The sequence below is a fragment of the Petaurus breviceps genome, unplaced genomic scaffold (genome assembly GCF_028583685.1).
Source record: "Petaurus breviceps papuanus isolate PSGF00001 unplaced genomic scaffold, PetGlider_PUasm1.0 90881, whole genome shotgun sequence".
NCBI lineage: Eukaryota > Metazoa > Chordata > Mammalia > Diprotodontia > Petauridae > Petaurus > Petaurus breviceps.
Genome location: NW_027187369.1, coordinates 16,903,682 through 16,923,665, shown reverse-complemented (window position 1 = coordinate 16,923,665; position 19,984 = coordinate 16,903,682). Strand labels below are relative to the sequence as shown.

General features: G+C 40.6%; 1 long non-coding RNA gene and 1 pseudogene across 1 annotated transcript in view; one reads left to right on the top strand and one right to left on the bottom strand.

Moving 5' to 3' along the window:
- Positions 1 to 936: 936 nt before the first annotated feature.
- Positions 937 to 19,984, bottom strand: part of LOC138150626 (uncharacterized) — a 105,745-nt gene continuing 86,697 nt past the window's right edge. The window contains exon 3 of the long non-coding RNA XR_011165599.1: positions 937 to 1,083. This is a non-coding gene — a long non-coding RNA (uncharacterized lncRNA). The remainder of the gene's footprint in view (positions 1,084 to 19,984) is intronic.
- Positions 3,155 to 19,341, top strand: LOC138150558 (polyribonucleotide 5'-hydroxyl-kinase Clp1-like; annotated as a pseudogene).

Here is a 19,984-nt window from a genome sequence, read left to right as displayed (position 1 = left end):
GTCAAGTGATAGGCCTTAAATCTGGAAGTTAGGAGGTTATCTACTCCAAGTATGTGAAGATGTCTCATGGTGGAATATGTGGATAAGAACAATTCCTTCCAGCAGCCACAAAGCAGACATTGTAAAGCGCTAAGGGCAAGAGTGGGTAACCTTCAATGTCGAGGCTACATGTGACCCTCTAGGTCCTTAAATGTGGTCCTTTGACTGAATTCAGCCTTCACATGACAAAATCCCTTAATAAAATGATTTATTCTGTAAAACTTGGACTCAATCAAAAGGCTGCACACAAGGACGCAGAAGGCCACATGTGACCTTGAGTCCGCAGGTTCCCCTCCCCTGACTTAGAGCTTGGTCAAACATCAAAGATGCCAAGGCCATCCACTACATCCCAGGCCGTGGCCAGTCATCTTGACTTTTATCTGGCCAATGAACTGGGATGACTCTGGAAGAGAGAGTAAAGCTAACGACTTTGTGCAACTCCACCTTACTAAAATCCAAATCACATGCAAATCAAGATATCACCCCCTTACTGATCATCTCCAAAACCAAAGGATGAGCAAGAACAATATCTCTGTTGCATCCAGAGGTTAAAGCTCTTTGCCAGGGGCGGCCAGGTAGCACAGCGAGTAAGAGCACCGGCTCCAGTGTTGAGAAGACCTGGAGATAGAATCCCGGGCTCAGACACTTAGCACCCACCCAGAAACACCTGGCCGTGTAACCTTGAGCAAGTTACTTAACCCTGATTGCTTAAAAAAAAAAAAGCTCTTTGCCAATAGGTTCTTCTGTTTATGGAAACTTGCAGTTACCTACAGGGTATAATATTATCATGTATTACCTAAACTCTGGGCTTCCCTATCAGATCAGGGCCTTTTCCTCCCCACTTTGTGCCTCAGAGTAAAAAATGATTTTGAAGTTGCTGCATTTTGTTTATTATCAGATATGGGATACATATGACAATGCCAGGTGGGGTAATAAGAAGGCAGATATCATATATGAATTCTTCCAGCTTTGGTTGCAAGGATGGTACATGGGGAAGGAGGGCGTCAAATTGCTGTCTCTTCTTCAGTCTCTTCCCCTTATAACCTAGAAGGAAATAGGATGGATGCGTTAGTGAGCATGCCAACAGTTCTGAATGCTGTCCTACTACTACCACATTCTACTGAAGTCTAGCATCCTGCCAGGAACACTTCTTCCTACATGCTGCAAAATGGATGATCTAACTTCACTCTTTTAGCTTTCTATCCCTAGAAGCCTCTACAGCTAAGTTCAAAGAGATGTCATCAAAATGGTAAAGTATGCCAAAGCATGACCCCAAAGCAACTCTATCTAGGGGTCTTGGGAACTCAGGGACATAAGATTAGTTTAGAATTTACATTAAATATTCATTTCCCAGGAAAAGGAAAACAAAAGGAGTTATTAGAAGAGTCGTATAATAGTCAAGCCAGTTGGTAAAGAAGATCTGTACTAGCTAGAGTGGTAGTAGTGAGAATGGAAAAGTAGGGACAGATTCAAGAGATAAAGGGGAAAACTAGCAAGCACTAGCCTAGGAAAGAAGAAGAAACTTTCAAACATGAGACTAGGCCAGTGATAATGACACTGAATGAAATAGTGAAATCAGAAAGGGAAGCAAATTTGAGGAGGGGATAACAAGCCTAGTTTTAGAAAAACTAAACCTCATATATGAGGTTTGGATGTGACATCCATTCAGCTAACATTTACTGCGTAGCTGCTGTTCATTGGGCTATTATTAAGTAACTATTAAGTCAATCAGGATACTATGGTAGATGCAGGGGATAAAAGAAAAGATAGATAGGACACAGGCCCTGTTCTCTAGGAACTGAAAATTCAATAGGAGAAAGAGAATAGACCGAAAGAAAATGCTAAGAAAAATATGAAGCAATGTTTATTAAGGCTAACTTGATATTTCATGATGTAGAGTATACTCTCACTTCGATGTGGATTATTAGAGAGGGTCAAGGAATTCTTCCTAGAGGACATGGTACCTTAATTACTCCTTATAGTAAGGGAAAGACTTGAGCAGATGGAAATAGGGGTGTCCATTGCAGGAAAAAGATGAGAGAATCACAAAGAAGTAAGAGGTACAATATGAATAAGGAACAGTCAAGTTTGGCTGGAATATAATGCCCTTCAAGGAAAGATAAGATAGACTAGAAGTATGAAATCCAATAACCGTTCTCTGACATGTCCAATGTATTGCTTTGTTCCCTTGCTAGAACAGATGACTTCTCCTTCACAGGATGCAGTTGGAATATAGCTGGCCTTAGATCTGGGAAGACAACTGTTCAAGTTCTCCATGAGGACCACATACTGGTCATGGGGCCCTGAGCAGGTCACTTCAATTCTCAGTTCTCTAGACAATGATTGATAGTTTTTCTTCTAGACTAAAATTCTACCATGAAAAAATAAAGTCAAGTGCAACCACATTGTCCTATAGGGGCCTCTGAAGTTTGATCCTGAATGTCAATATTGTACAGTTCTAGGTTTACCCTACTATAAATTTAGTATGAATTCATGACCTTTAAGTTCTTTTTTAAAAAGAAAAGCATACATAAACACACACACAGTTCTATAAAACAGATTTATCTTTGGGGAGAGTTTTGAAAACTAGCTAACTTGGGTCAAAGGAAAGATGGACTTTGGTAGTGTTACTTCCTGGAGGGCAGAGATCATTTCTCTTTTTTTCAGGTTGTAAAGAAAGATTATAACCAATGGAATGAACAATGGGAAAGAGGAAACATAACAAGAAAAAGAAAGAGAGCAGGTAGTTTGCTTCAATCTGAATTCAAACTCCATATTTCTATCCCTGGATGTGGACATCTCTTTCCATCATGGTCTTTTGGACTTGTCTTATACCCTTCCATTGCTGAGAAAAGCCCAGTCTATCAAAGTTGGTCATCACACATAAGTTGTGTTTGTAATTGTGTACAAATTTCTCCGAGTTATGCTCTTCTCACTCAATATCAGTTGTATAAATCTCTCCAGGTCTGTCTTCTCCTCATTTCTTATAGCAAAATAGTATTCCATTACATTCATGTACCACAACTTGTTTAGCCATTCCCTAACTGATGGGCATCCCCTTGATTTCCAATTCTTTGCCACCACAAAAAGAGCTGCTATAAATAATTTTGTACACATGGGGCTATCTTCACTTGCCCTGGCTGTATACAACAGTCTACACAAGCTGAGTGGGCACACTAAGATGGCTAATGTCTCCAAAGACACTCCGATGCTCCTTTACACACAGTCCTAGAACAAATGAAACTACAAACAGAGCATGGAGAAGAAGAATGTGGTCCTTGAGTGATGGTAATTGGCCTTATGTACGTGGGAAAATTCACAGTGTGCTGCCTGTTATTCAATTACACTTTGCAACTAGGCTGGTGACTCACCTATATGGAGCTGGATATTGGCCAACACTGGGTCCATTCCTGGAACTAAGGGAGTTCTTTAAACAAAGCAACCCAATGATATAGAGGAGAGTTTCTCTATCCATACCCCATTGACTGGTCTTTCATTTGGGCTCCAAAATGGCTGGTACCAACACCAAGCTTTAGAAAAAGACTACATTACATCATGCCTTGTAGACGTCTTCAATATAACAGGAGAACCTCAGAGCCTCTTTCAGTGGCTGTGCCATTAAGACCTCTGGGTGGATCAAAGGTCCTGGCTAGCAGGCCCTGGTACAGGCTGCTTCTGCTTTTGACATGAATGTGGTGGTAGTAATAGACCAAAATGGCTGTTTAACAAGCTGAAGTGTGACTTGCACCACTTTGTGCTCACCATTCTACTTCCCAAGCCAAGGAGGAGTAGCTGAACATCTGAAGGACTTTTTCCAGGAGTATAGGAATGTGCACATCTGTGAGTATTGCTATGGCTTCTGAGGCTATTTCTATCCCCATGCCTTTAAAGTAAAATTCTCTGATGTTAAAATCTACAAGGTTGGGGCTATCACCATCCCAGACTCATGTCTCTCTTTGGGAATGTCATTGGAGAACAATCAGCTGAAACTAGCACAAGACACCCCAGGGTAAGCTTACAGTGCAGCACAGTATGAGCACAGCTGAGCACATTGAGGAGAACATCTTGGCTTTGTTGTAGTAGCTAGGGTGGACCTGGTGTACCAGGTCTTTTTACTTTACTCTTTTTATTGTCTGGCCCCTCTTTCACAGTCTAAGAAATTCCTCATCATCATGGCTCCTTCATGGATCTCAAGTAGGGATTTCTGCATGCATCAGAGGGACCCTTCACCAGGGCAGGCAGAGGGGAGGGCTCAGGTGGTTATAAGCCCTTGTAGCCACAACACCTGGGTAAAACTGGTTTTGTAGGAAACAGGCCACCTTTGAGGACTAATCCTAACTTGACCCTTTGAAATTATATTTTCCTTTTGGTTCATGCCAGGTGACTTGGCCTCAGAGTAGATATGGTACACCAACTGAGGTTTTCAAAGACCCTAGAAAACACTGGTGCTATTTCAGTATTTCTAGGTGATCCAAATTGTGTTCTTCCTTTTGGCTTTTTATCCTTAACTTATATTTCACAGGCTATCCTTTTGCCTTTGTCCATTGTGGTAATATAAATTGAAGGACGTCTTTCAGGAGAGTTCAAACTTTTAGAAAAGATTTTTTCTAGTTTTAATATTTTTGCAGCCCTTTGCAATATAAGTGTGTGTATATCTATATACAAATATGCATACACACATATACATATATACACATATATATGTATATATAATAACATATATATACATATATACATATATATATATATACACAGTAAAAGATGACGGGTTGTTCATATGATGAGAGAGAGAAGCTTTGGACAGCCTGTGTGCTCTACTGTATTTTTATGACAGTGAGACAAAGCAAGGAAGGCCCCTATCACAATTAGTGGACTCCTCATGGCACACTTAAGAAGGGACACAGATGATAGTTACACAAAATGAGAAGGCACAAATGGATGATGATTTCTATATTGGCAAGAATATCTACATCTGTGAGATTACAGATCTACTGTAATATTGGAGAATTTGGGGGAAAATACAGGGAGAGTTAAAGAGAAAACAAAAAATGAGTCAGTGACACTTCAAAGTATTTCAAGCATCCCACATTTCTTTAGAAACACCCTACAGTGCTCATAACTTTGATATTCCATGAATACCACACATTTTTTGCTTCGTCATGCTAGCTGACAATCTGTCTTTGATGTATGGTCTCCTGGGTGTGAAGTCAGGCTTGCCTGTCTAAAATGAGTAAAGAATATTGGCACAATCTAACACTATTCGCTGCCTATCACTGCAAGTGACATCTGGGTAATTTTTTATGATACTTCCTGCATCTAAGTCATCATCCACAACATGCTGCAGCCTACTTGTACCCAAAATGTGTTTTATCATTGTCCTTTGGGTCACCCACAATTTGGATTCTTTGAAAATTATGGTGGTCCATGATTCAGAGCCAAACAGCATTACTGTAGGAATACTGATGTTTACAAATAAGATGCTGTGTGTATGAATATGTTTTGGAAACCTGTATGACTTGCCAAAAATAATCCAATCTACTCTCTTTGTCATATTCAGGTCTGGGCCCATCTACCTGTCCATCCATAATGGCTGTCCAGGGCTATGGGTCATACCCATGTATAAGGGGATGATCTTGCAAAGAAGATTGAGAAGAACCATTCTGGAAGATAAAAAAGCACTACTACAAAGAACTATCATGAAAATCCACAGAGAAGAGAGTATCCAGATAAAATGGCTGTTTAACAACAACTGCAAAGAAGAAAGGGGACTGAGAAATGGCCATTTTACTTGACAATTAAGAAATCATTATCATCCTCAAAACAGCAATATCAGTTAAATAGTAATGATGAAAATCAGATATATGGGGAACAAGAAAGTGTAGAAATATAGAGAGCTTTGCCTTTCAATTCAGTTGTGAAAAGAGAGATATGGGACAAAAGCTTGAAGGGATAGCAGGGTCAAGTGAAAGTTTTTAATTTAATTGATTTTTTTATGTTTTTGTCAGATCATCAATATGTTGACATTCTCCAGGGACAGGTCTAGATTCAAGTCGACTCCCACATTTACTACATGTGTAACTTTGGGCCAGTCAATTAAGCCCTCAGTGTTCCAGACTGCTCTCTCAGGCTTTATATAAGAAATGAGGTGTCCATTTGCACTAGTAAAAGGAATTTACAATGTGAGTTCCTCACCAGGATTAAATCACAGGTCCATATCTCAGATACCTACCCCATGGGGCTCCATTTACATTTACTAAATATTTCTTATGTACATAAAGTTCTATGTTCATTCTACCGGTTAACTTATAAATCCTCATCTCATATTTATAGTGTCAGAAAGTGTTACAGATAATATCACATTTCACTAGTTTGTTAACTACTGAATAGATAGGTAACTTTGAGGTGCTGAACAACAACAGTTAATTATGCATATGTGTGTATATCAAGCTAAATTTGACAAAGCACTTGAGTATCTTCAGATCTATCCAAGAAAAATTGTTGAGATCAGTAAGGTTTAAATATTAGGCATATTTTAGCTTTTTTAAAATGATTACATTATTTATAAGATATATGACTTGTTTTATTCCACAGATTTCATGCCCTTTATAGCCTATGAATCATGGAATAGCACAACTTGTGAAAAATCAATATCATCGGTCACCCAATGGGCACTGGTTGTAGCATATTAACATTGATGACCTTAACATAAGAAAGAGGCATAAAAGATGTTATATAGAAAATGTAGGATCAGAAAAGGAACTGTCAGACATGTAAAAGTAAGAAAAAAAACAAAAAGAAAATGCAAGGACTCCATTGGTACCCATGAAATATTCAAAGACCTAGGAGAAGGCCTCCAAAATACTGGTTATATCTTCTCTGGAATATTTATGGGAATACAGAGAGTAGAGGCTCTAGTGCAAGAAGAATAATTCAGCCTAAAAGCATTTATTAAATGCCTACTATTTGTCAGGCACTATGCAAAGCACTAGACTTTTTTAAGGCAAATATAATCTTTCCCTCAAGGAGCTGACATTCTAATGGGGGGGGGGGGGCGAGGGAGGAATGACAGCATGCAAACCATATACATAAAAGACACATACAGAGTAACTGAATTTAGTCAGAGAGAAAAAGGCATTAGCAGCTGAGGGGATGGGGGAGGATCTAGAAAGGCCTCTCTAGTCTTGAAGGAAACTAGGATGAAGAAGCAAAGGTGATGGACTATTTTTTTGCACTGTCAGTTGTACTAGCAAGCACCCCAGCATCCCCAGGGTCCCTGCCACCACAGGTTCTTAGATCTGCTTTGTTAAAGGAAAGAAACTCAAAATGGGTTAACAAGCTTACTTTAATCAGTCAAATATGTATCGTTTACCTAGTTCAGGGGAAAAAGGTCAGCACCCCGAACTTCAGAATATACAGACAGAATTATCAAGATAGCAAAACAGATCAAGTAGACAGATTTCCAAACTGTCCAACCATTACATCCATACCAAATCAACATCTGGGTTTTCCAAGCCGAGGGGGGCTCTCAACAACAGCTTCCCAGAATTCATATCAAATCACAGAACACTTCTCAAAGTGAGCCCCCAAAACAAAGCTACACATCAGGGCTTATATAGCCTTCTCCTGGCTCACAGAATGTAACAACCTTTTGGACCCACTGGCCAATCAAAAAGTATCTACTGAAAAACAAGAATCCTACCCCAGGCTCCAGGTGCACTTTAGCCTAGGGGCAGGGAAGATCTTAAAAAATTTACATTCCCATTACATCAGTGCAGACACAGAAACGAGAAATGGGGTGATGCTTCTGAGGATCTTCAAACAGGCCAGTGTAATGAGTCAGAGAGTGCACAGAAGTGAGGTATGGAAAGGTAGGAAGGGGTCAGGTTATTAAGACCTTCAAATGCCAAAAAAGATACTGAAGGCAAAAGGGAGCCAATTTCAGTGAGCAAGGGGGTAAGGCACAGGGTCAGACCAATGCTTTAGGAAAATCATCTCAGAAGCTGAGTGGAGAAGAGAGTAGAGTGGCTAGAGACAGGCAAAAGAGAAATCAGTTAGAAAACTATTGTATTAAAAAGCTTAATAAATGCCTTGGACCAGGGTGGAGTAAACATGGAAGAGTAGCAACAGCACTTTCTCAGGGGTCCGGCTTCCACCTCCTGCAATTAATGTAAAAGGTGACTCTGAACAAACTTTGGAGCTACAGAACCCACAAAATGACACAGAGAAGATAACCTCCCACTGAGGACAGCCTAGCAGGCCGGCAGCAAGCAGCCAGTGCAGCACTCTGGGAGCCGAGGCCAGCCCCACATGAGACTGAGGTTTTAGCCTCAGGGTGGCCTGACCAGCCCCCGGCTAGAGGGACTTCAGATCATCAGGAACTGTGTCAGTTTCCAGAATTATCAATCCATAGATGCTAAGGACAAAGTGAGAGGTCAGTGCAGTGTGGACTTTGGGATCCAGTACTTTGGGAGTGCTTTCTGGCCTTTGTCCCCTGGAGGGAGAAGCTGCTGAGGCATACTCCCCCACGTGGCAGCTTCAGCTTGGATCTGGATTGCGGTCTAGGGTGGAGGTCCTGGGGTGTGCGAACTGCTCGCCAGAGTGTGTGAAGGCTTCAGAGAGGGCACACAACTAATACCTTCAGCAGCTGAGGAAGCTCCCCTGTCTGGTGGCAGAGTCCTACTGTGACAAAAAGCCCAAAAGTCAAGTAATTGAGTGGCAACATGAGCAATTGAGGGAAGAAAAGCAAACAGAGGAATCCAATATTAGACTCCTTTTTGGGTGAGTATGGCAGAGTAGGACTAAATCCTTTTTGGGGACAAAAAGGATCAAAGGCATGGAACAGGAGGAAGACAGCAAAGTCAGAACTCCTGCACCAAAATCTTCCAAGAAAAATGAGTTGGTTACAGGACATAGAAGAGCTTAAGAAGGATTTTGAAAAGCAAAGAAGATAAGTGGAGGAAAAATTGGGAAGAGAAATGAGAATGATGCAAGAAAATCATGAAAAGAGAGTCAACAACCTGACTGAAGAAAATAACACCTTAAAAAATAGACTAACTCAAATGGCAAAAGAGGCTCAAAAACGCAATGAGGAGAAGAATGCCTTAAAAAGCCAAATTTGCCAGATGGAAAAAGAATCTCAAAAGCTCACTGAAGAGAATCATTCCTTCAGAATTAGACTGGAGTGACTTTATGAGAAATCAAGACACTATTAAATAGATCCAAACAAATGCCTTGGACCAACCTCTCCTTTCATCCAGTTATATCCAGACTATACAAAAAGACTGTTAGAATCCCAAGAAGTTCAGAGTGTAAACAAAATAAGGGAGGAAGCAGGCAGAGCAAGTAAACTGCACGAATGCTGGACAACAGTTGGGGCCATGCTTGGGGAGCCACACCCAAGTCACAGTAACAGATAGTTCCAGAATAGCACCCAGGAAGAAGAGCCTAGGTAGAGCATCAACCAAACCACAATAGGCAAAAGGACCAGGCTAGCACCAGGGAAGCAGAGTGCAAGGGATTTTGCAGCAGACCTCCCCCCCGCACAATCAAAGCTATCTGACTGATACAATCCAATAAACATTTACTAAGCTCCTATATAGAATCAACTCCAGGTTTCAGACTATGCAAGAAAGAGTTAGGCAAGGCTCCAAGGCCAAAACCTAAGAAGATCCACCAGGAGACTGAGCCAAACCCCAGGAATTCATCTAGAAGGCCAGACCTACTCTTACTCATTCCAACTTAAACCAAACAGGGCCTTCTAATTACACCCTCAGAGTATGGGAGGTAGCAGAGTCTGACCTAAGCATAAAACTCCAATCTGAAAATTAGCCCTGAAAATATGAATATACAAAAGAAAATGCCAGACCACAAGGTGGGAGAGGGGCAGGGAAGATCTATGCAAGCAGACACACTAATCAATGGTTTGTAAAGTTGTTAACTGGTCCAACCAAACAGAAAAGCAATCTGAAACTATGTCCCAAAACTCACTAAATTGTGCCTGCCTTTTGACTCAGTAATATGGCCTATATCCCAAAGAGATCAAAAAAGAGGGAAAGGTTCATATGCACAAAATCTTTATAGCAGTTCTTTTTGTTATACCAAAGAAATGGAATCTAGAGTGGTACCCATTAATTATGGAATGGCTAACCCATTTTTTGAGACTGGGTTCCCCTATGTCACCCAAGCTGGAAGTGCTGTGGATTGACCTCACTGCTAATCAGCATGAAAGCTCTGACTGGTTTCCTTAGGCAGCCTGGTGTAGGTTCCACCCTCCAGCTCCCAGGGCTTGTTATATTGGTGGGAGACTTAGAACAGATACTTGATCATCTTTAACCCTACTGTAGCTCAAAACACCTAAACTCAGTTCTTAGCTTCTCAAGAAGTATGGATAACAGGTATGCACCATCACGCTGACAGCTATACAAATGGCACATAAATACTATGAAAGCACATTTCAACATTACTGGACCCTAAGATATGATGAAAAGGATATTGTCACTTCAGAGAATTCTGAAAAGATTTGTAAGAATTGATGCAAAGTGGGGATGGAGCCAAAATGGCAGAGTAGAAGCACGACCTTGCTGCAGCTCTGGCTTCCACCTTCCCCAATCCATGTAAAAAGGGGACTCTAAACAAACTTTGGAGCTGCAGAATCCAAAAAATGACAAAGAGAAGCTAACCACCTGCTGAGGACAGCCCAGCAGGCCAGCAGGAATCCAGCACAGCGCTCTGGGAGCCGAGCCCAGCACCATGCCGAGGCTTTAGCCCCAGGGCGGGCCTGACCAGCCACCAGCCAGAGGGACTCCAGATCAGCAGCAGCTATGGCCCTTTCCAGATTTATCAACACATAGACACAAAGGACAAAGTGAGAGGTCAGTACAGTCTGGACTTTGGGACCAGTAAGTGGGAGTGCATGGGTTTTACCCCCAGGGCAAGAAGCCGCTGAGATGCCAGCACAGCCATCCAGCACTGGTGGTGGCTTCAGCTCCTGTCCTGCAGAGTGTAGGGGGACCAAGCACCAGTCTGAGGGGTAATCACTCTTGCTTTAACCTGCTTGGATCTGGATTGCAGTCTAGGGTGGAGGTTCTGGGGTGTGGGTCCAGCTTGCCAGAGCATGTGGAGACCTCAGAGGGGGCACCCATCTAATACCTCCGGCAGCTGAGAAAACCCCAGCATTTGGGAGAAAAGCTCCACTGTCTGGTGGCAGAGTCCTACTGTGACAAAAAGCCCAAAAGTCAAGTAATTGAGTGGCAAAATGAGCAGGCAAAGGAAACAAAGCAGACAGAAGATTCCAACAATACACTCCTATTTTGGGGACAAAAAGGAGCAAGGCATGGAACAGGAGGAAAACAGTGAAGTCAGAAGTCCTGCACCAAAAATTTCAAAGGAAAATACAAGCTGGTTACAGGCCATAGAGGACCTTAAGAAGCAGATAAGAGAAGTGGAGGAAAAATTGGGAAGAGAAATGAGAACAATGCAAGAATATTATGAAAAGAGAGTCAACAGCCTGACTGAGGAAAATAATACCTTAAAAAACAGACTGACTCAAATGGCAAAGGAGGCCCAAAAAGGCAATGAGGAGAAGAATGCCTTAAAAAGTCGAATTTGCCAGATGGAAAAAGAATATCTAAGGCTCAATGAGGAGAATCATTGCTTCAGAATTAGATTGGAGCAAGTGGAAGCTAGTGACTTTATGAGAAATCAAGAAGCTGTTAAACAGATCCAAACAAATGAAAGAATAGAAGGCAAGCTGAAATATCTCATGGGAAAAACCACTGACCTGGAAATTAGATCCAGGAGAGATAATGTAAAAATTATTGGACTGCCTGAAAGCTATGACCAAAGTAAGAACCTAGAAATCATCCTCCAGGAAGTTCTCAAAGAAAACTGCCCTGATGTTTTAGTACCAGAGGGCAAAATAAAGGTTGAAAGAATCCACCAATCACCTCCTGAAAAAGATCCCAAAAAGAAAACTCCTAGGAATATTATAGCCAGGATCTGGAATTCCCAGATTAAGGAGAAAATATTACAGCAGCCAGGAAGAAACAATTTGAATATTGTGGAAAAAACAATCAGAATAACCCAGGATCTGGCAGTTTCTACACTGAGGGATTGAAGGGCTTGGAATATGTTATTCCAGAGGTCCAAGGAGCTGGGATTAAAACCAAGAGTCACCTACCCAGCAAAACTGAGTATCATGTTTCAGGGGAAAATATGGTCATTTAGTGGAATAGAGGACTTTCAAGCATTCTTGCTGAAAAAAAAAAACAGAGTTGAATAGAAAATTTGACAAGAAGCAAGAGAAGCATGAGAAGGTAAACAGGGAAAAGGAATCATAAGGAACTTATCAAAGTTGAACTATTAACATTCCTACATGGAAAAACAATAATTGTAACTTATGAAACTTTTCTCAGTAGTTGAAGGGATTAGAAATATAGATAGATAGATAGATAGATAGATAGATAGATAGATAGATAGATAGATAGATAGATAGATAGATAGATAGATAGATAGATATTTGGCTATATATGAAGGTATATGGGCATATGAATACATATGTGAATGTGTGTATATATGTTTACAGGTATACATAGATAGAGGGCACAGGACCAATTTAACAGGAAGGAATTATACTTAAAATGTGAAATTAAGAGGTGAGAGGAATATAATGAGAGGAGATGGGGAGAGGCAGATTGGGGTAAACTATCTCATACAGAAGAGGCAAGGGAAAATGTTTACAATGGAGGGGAAGGACAGGAAAGCAAAAGGGAATGGATCAACCTTATTCTCATTGAATTTGGTTTAGGGAGGGAATTAAATACACACTAAATAGGGTATCTCACCCTCCAGGAGAGTGGGGGGGAAGGGGATGAGAGGGGAGATGATGGAAGGGAGGGAAGGCTGGTGGGGGAGGGAAGTTGGAAGCACCCACTTTTTAAAAGGGATGGGATCAGAATACAGAATAGACGAAGTGGGAGTTGGGATAGGAGGGAAGAAATATAGTCAGTCTTTTACAATATATCTACTATGTTATTGTTTTGCATTAGCCACACATGTACAACCTATCCTGAACTGCGTATCTTCCCAGTAAGGGTGGGGGACAAGGAAGGAAGGCAATGAATCTGGAATTGAAAGTTTTAAAATCAAATATGCAAATATACATGTAAATATATGTGTGTATGTGTATATATATTTATATATGTTTACATATATATACACTATTATTAATACCATCTTACATGTAATTGGGAAAGAAGATATACTGGCACTGAGGCATAGAGATCCACTGGAAAAGTAGAAAGGGGTATGGGAGAAAATATGGGAGAGAGAGCAGATTAGAGGAGGGGATATCCTGTGGGACTGCTATTTTGGGGCAATGGGTAGGGGAAAAACGAGGAGAAAATTTGTAACTCAAAATCTGGCGGAAACGAATGATGTAAATCAGAAGTTAATAAAGCATTAAAAGAAAAAAAAAGAATTGATGCAAAGTAAACAGAAGCCAGAGAATAATTTATACAATAATATAAAGAAAAATAACTAAAAAAATTAAGAAATATGACCAACAAACAGCTCTGCAATGACCAATAATCAAATCCCACTTGTACAGGTCTTTTTTCTGCCTCTACTTGTCCTTTGAGATTACCTTCCATTTATACTGTACATATCTTTTATGCATAATGTTTTTTTGCATGCTGTCTTCCCCATCAGAGTGTGAGTTCCTTGAGGGCAGGGATTATTTTTTTGTCTTTCTTTGTCTCCCCACTGTTTAGAACAGTGCTTGGCACTTAGTAAGCAATGAATAAAAGCTTGTGTGACTAGGCCACAGGGTATGGGAAAGGGAGAAAAAGATAATAAGTCTGGGAAGTTAAGAAGGAACCAGGTGGTGAAGAGCATTAAAAGCCAGTTAAAGAAATCTGTATACAATCCTAAAGCAATAAAGAATCACTTAAGTTTATTGAGTAGAGGGAGTGATATGGTTAAACCAATGCTTTAATTGACTTTAGTAAGTGTGTGGAGGATAAACTGGAATTGGGAGGAATAGATTTGAGACAGGGAGACTGATTAGAAGGCTACTGCAGAAGTCCACGAGAGATGATGAGGGCTTAAACTGCAATAGTGGTCATGTGAATACAGGGAATAGGATGGATACAAGAGATGTCATACAGGTGGAAATAAGATTTGGCAACTGATGTGACAGGTGGGAGAATGAAGAGTTTAGGACAATTTTTAGGCTGTGTACCTGGTGAACAGAAAGATGGTGGAGCCCTTGACAGAAAGAAATTGAAAATGGAGGTGGGTTTTGGGGAAAAATAATGAGTTTTCTTTTGGACGTGTTGAGTTTAAGAAGCCTCTGGGACATACTGATCAAAATGTCCAACAAGTAACTAGAGATCTGGAACTAGAGACCAGGAGAGAAAACAGGGCTAGATACTTAAATCTGGAAGTTATCTACATAGAAATGATTATTAAACTCATCTGAGTGTGTGAGGTCCTGAGAAAGTGTAGAGAAACAAGAGATGAGACTTGAGAAAGCTTTGAGGTACACAGTTAGAGGTTGTGATATAGATGATAAATAAGTAAACAAGACTGAAAAGGAGGACCATTTAGGTGGGAGGATCAAGAGAGAAAAAGCAGGGTCATGAAAAGTTATAAAGGAGAAACTATCCAGGAGGAGAGAGGACTCAACAGTATCAAATGCTACAAAAATCAAGAGGATGAAAACTGAGAAAAGATCATTAGATTTGGAAATTAAGAGAGATAACTTCAAAGAGAGAAGTTTTTTTTTTTCATGTAGAATCTAAAAGGCTGAGAAGCAAGTGAGAGGACAGGAAGGGAAGGTCACCAGTACAGACAGCTTTTTCTAGGAGTTTGGCTTGTGGAAAAGAGGAGAGATTTAGGACAACAGTTTGAGGGGATGGTAAAGTCTGGTCAGGGTTTTTTAAGGATGGGGAAAATTTGCACATGTTTTCAGGCAGCAGGAAAGGAAACAGGAGACAAATTTGCACAAAATTAATGGCATTAGAAACCTTGGTGATAAAAGCACTTAAGTCATCCTCTCCCCCACTTCCAATTAATGAAACATCAGGAGAAAATTAGCATTACAGAGTAGTCCATTGCAAGGCTTCTTTGGTGTGCATTTTTATCTGTTTCCTCTAATTTGTCTGAACATCAGCTGCCCAAACAGTGGAGAGGGTGGGAGGGAGGGAGGGAGGGAGGGAGAGAAGCAAAGACAGGCCTACATCAGGTAAGAAAATACATGGTAGAATGAGAGAGTATGTGATATTTCTCATTTTAAATCAAAAAGTAATTTAAGTAAAGATTTTCAAAAAGCTTCTTAGGGACAAAGAGACACCTGGAACAACTGTCCCAATGAAACAATAATTAAATATGAAATGAAGAGAAAATGTGAGGGGAAAATGGGTGATTTTGCCATGTTAATGATGGAAATGGGTGGCATAGTGATTAATATTGTAAGTTAAAATTTTTGATGGGAGATAATTAAAATATCAAAGTTTTTTTTAATGAGTTTTCAGTTTTGATAGTGCATAAATTTGTATGCCAGCTAATGAGGACCAAAAGTTACAACAAGGGAAGAGTAAAAGCTTTTTCTAAGGGTGAAAAACACAAAAAAACACTGTGTGCATGCAGTTTCTTCTGTACCAAAAGAGAAATAATTCGTTTCAGTTACCAGATACTTAAGGTGATTATGGATAAATCATGCTTTCTCTCTCTCCATTTTCTGAAGATAACTATGATCCAAGCCTGAGACCTTGATAACTTGTACTATCGTTGTGGTGTTCCCACATCCCATCCCATGGGAATGAAACCCACAATCACTTCATTTGATGTCTGTGTTCTAGAGTTTCTTCATCAAGGATCCACTTAATATGCTAGAGAACTTTTTCTAGGTTCTTGGACACTGCAAAGGTACTAAAGTGTAACCCTGGCTATTCCATCTGCTCTCTGTTATCCCTCATTTGTGCAACATGCACACTCACTTCCTTTTCTGACCATGTTTTCTCAAAGACATTCCTTCTGTCTCTTCTTGAGCATAGGTCACCAATCAAGAGATTCTATAGCCTTCTTGTGCCCACCATGGAGCTCTTCACTGTGCCTTGTGTATATCTTATGTGATTATTAAAAAAACAATCCATTAATTTTAATTGAACTTTTAAAAATATTTTTTCCAAATTACATGTAAAAACAGTATCCATTCTTTCAAAATTTTGAGCTCCAAATTCTCTCCTTCCCTCTCACCCTTCCTTCCTCCCTAAGGTGGCAAGCAATTGCATATCAGATATACATGTGCAGTCATGCAAAACATAATTCCTGTTGTGAAAGAAAACACAGACCATTTAAAAAAAATGATGCTTCAATCTGCATCCATACTCCATCAGTTCTTTCTCTGGAGAAAGAAATTTTCATAAGTCCTTTGGAACTATCTTGGATCTTTATATTGCTGAGAATGACTAAAGTCACTGCTCTCCTGGCCTGTGTTATGGTTTATGAGTGAACGTGAGCACACTTAGCTGCCCTTAAACTGTTAAGAGGGTCCCCACTCCCCTGTGTCTAGTGTTCTCCTCTCCCTGAGACTGCAACTTAAGACTGCATCTCAGATCCCTGTATGGGCAATGCCAGCAAAAGGGCCCCTACCATCTTCATCTGTGGGGTGAGAGATCCGAAAGTCGCCACCAGAGATTTAGTCACCCACAAGGCCTGCTGCTGGCTCGCCAATGTGTGTCCTGCTCTGCTGTCTTAGCAGGGCCCTGCAAGCATGCTGAGTGTGTCCTTCTGCTGGCTCCCCAGGGCACTACCTGTTGCTGGCTGGCCAGCCCATGGCCTGTGTGCTGGGCTGCATTCCACTCTCACTCCAGTGAGACAGACCTTAACTGACAATCTTCTCCATTGTCTTGTGCTAGAGTATTGTTTACCCCCATCCCTTTGTCAGTTCTGTCACTGCAGAAGTCCTTTTGAGATGTTATTTTGAAATTGTGTGGTGCGGGAATTGGGTAGCACTCAGGCATTTACTCTAGCATCTTGGCTCTGCCTTCTCCATCATTTAAAAATAAGAAAACTGTGGATGCTTCAAACCCACATTTTCTTGGTCACTATCCCTGAATGTTTTTTTTACCTCATGAAATAAAATCCTTGAGAGAAGAAGGGGGAGAAGATATTACATCCAGCAAGCAGCAGAGAGACAGTTAAAGAAAAGGAAACAGCTTCAAGGGGCATGCATTTTGGCAGCAGAGAAGAGTGTTAACTATTGATTCATGAGAGTACTATTTCTGGTAGTCCTGGGTTAAAGTGTTGTGAGAGAAGCAGAACCAGGGAAGTCTAAGGAGCTGTTCTCCCAGGAGACACACTGCACACAGGAGCTTGGGGAGGAGAGCAGCATGAGGATGTTGCATGAAAAAGAAAGATGCTCAGGTGCCTGTACTACCAGAGGTGGAACCTTCCTTGGTCACATGTGTTCCCTATATGTGTGCCTCCTTATTAGCATACACTACCTCTGTGACCACTATTCCAATGGACGTTGTGTGTATTTACAGAACATAGATCTCAGGTTTTGAGGGGCAAGGGTATTTTCTAACTACTGTTCTTACTATGTCATCTTAATAAATGGCAGTAATTTGAGTTCTTCCCATATACTGTTTGACTATTAAAGGTAAGCTCACCAGTGAGCTTCTAAGCCCAAGTTTTAGTAGTATACAGACTCAAATAGTGTCCTTGAGAGTAGTAGCCCCTCTAGCCAATCCACAAGTGAAAGTATGAAGGGTGGATTATCTCTTGGAAGGGATCCTACACTTATAAGGGAGGGGTAGTGGGGGTGGGTGTGACAACATACAGGATGTCCTAAGTTTAAAACTGTACTAAGACTTTTGGGACACCTTATATTTTGAAACAACTATGATGTAAAAACAAAATATTTCAATAAAACTTATTTTTAAAATAATCAACTTCTTACTTTTTTGCAAGGCTAAGCTTAAAGGTAAAGTACCCATTTCTGAATGTCAGTTTTCAAAGCTGGTCTAGCACATAGTAGGTGCTTCATAAATGTTGAATGACTGATTAATGATTAACAGAAATTTCTTCTCTAGCTCAAAAAGGTTAAAAGGAAAAGCAATTATATTCCTGCCTTAGAAATAACCACTTAATAAGCTGTAATTGCAAAATCAATAATAAAAAATCAAACTAATGAGTATTCTATTAGCTTGTATAAAGATTTCTGAAAGTCAGTTACCAAAGTCATTTCAAAAAATACCAATTCCAGTAAACTTCCAAATAAAAATCTAAAAGGACATAAAAATTTGAAAATAAACCTAGCACTCTACTTATTTGTCACTTATAGCATAGTAGAATTGGGAAATATTGAACAAGAACCTACAACTTGCTAAAGGAAATATAGCAAAACGTTTTTAGATAATTACACATTCAAAAATCTTTAAGGATTTCACTGCATGGACATCATTACAGTGGGACCTTATTATATTAGGAAGCATTTATCAAACCATATCACATCACACAAAATTATCTCCTTTAGTTTCTTCTTTTTTAAGGTGTTATTTTCTGTATTTTTGGAGGTCTCCGTTAGCAGGCTGTTGACTCATTTTTCATGATTTTCTTGCATTATTCTCATTTGTCTTCCCAATTTTTCCCCACTTCTCTTACTTTATTTTCACAATCCTTCTTAAACTCCTCCATGGCCTGCAACCAATTCATATTTTTCTTGGAAACTTGATGCAGGATTTTTGACTCCTTCTGGTTCCATGTTTTGATCCTTTTTGTCCCCAAAAAAGGATTGTATGGTCTGATTGTGCTTCCTCTGCTTGCTCATCTTGCCAGTCAATTACTTCACTTTTGAGCTCTTTGCCATGGTAGAACTCTGCTTCCAGAGTGGAGAGAGCTGTGTCCCAAATTGCTGGGCTTTCCGCTGTTGTCAGAGGTCTGAGGAGGGCACCTTCTCTACAGCCACCATAAGCTCTGGCACACTGACCACACACCCCAGGATCATCACCTAGGACTGTGACCCACATCCAAGCTGGTCAAATCAAGAGGGAATACCCTCTGAATGGTCACTTGGTCCCCCTACTATCTGTAGGCCAGGAGCTCCAGAGGCAATCACAGGGCAGCAGCTACAGCTTCAGCACCGTTGCCACCTTTCACCCTGGGGGCAGGGGCCGGACCACGCTCTTCTTCACCCAGTTCCAACAGAGTTCCCTACAGACCTTTTACTTTCTCTTTGGAGTTTATGGGTTGAGAAGTCTAGAAACCACCACAGCTGCTGGTGCTTCACTCTCCTGAACTCTGCTCAGGCTAGTCTGGGCCACTGGTCGGGACCACCCCAGGGTTGGAACTATGCAGCTCACACAGGACTGCCCTTGGCTCCCAGCATTGGTGGGACAGACCCTTCCTGTCAGCCTGCCAGGCTGCCTTCAGAGGGAGATTTGTTTCTCTCTGTCACTTAGTGGGTTCTATAGTTCTAAAATTTGTTTAGAGTCATATTTTACAGGTATTGGAGGTGGTTGGAGTGAGAGCTCAGCCAAGTTCTTGCTTTTACTCCACCATCTTGGCTTTGCCCTCCCTTTATTTTCTTCTAATATCAAATATGTATAGCATTCATCTCAGCCATTTGGTCCCATCAAATGGGATCAAGCCTTCTAAAATGAACTATGTCCATATACACAAAATACAAGCTGTCCCAAAGCTGCAATACAAAATTTTAAACAATAAATCAAACCATATTTTAAATATGCTAGGGAATTTCACTCCATTAAGGAATCATTACATAAAGAAAAGAATCCATTCTTGTCAAATTCCTTGTTTGTAAAGTATTTCAACCTGCTCATACCACCATTCACCTCTCTTCTACCCTTTTGGTGTTCCTCCACTTGGATTCTTCTGGAATGCTAATGTTCCAGAGTCTGCAGCTATACAAGGTCACCAG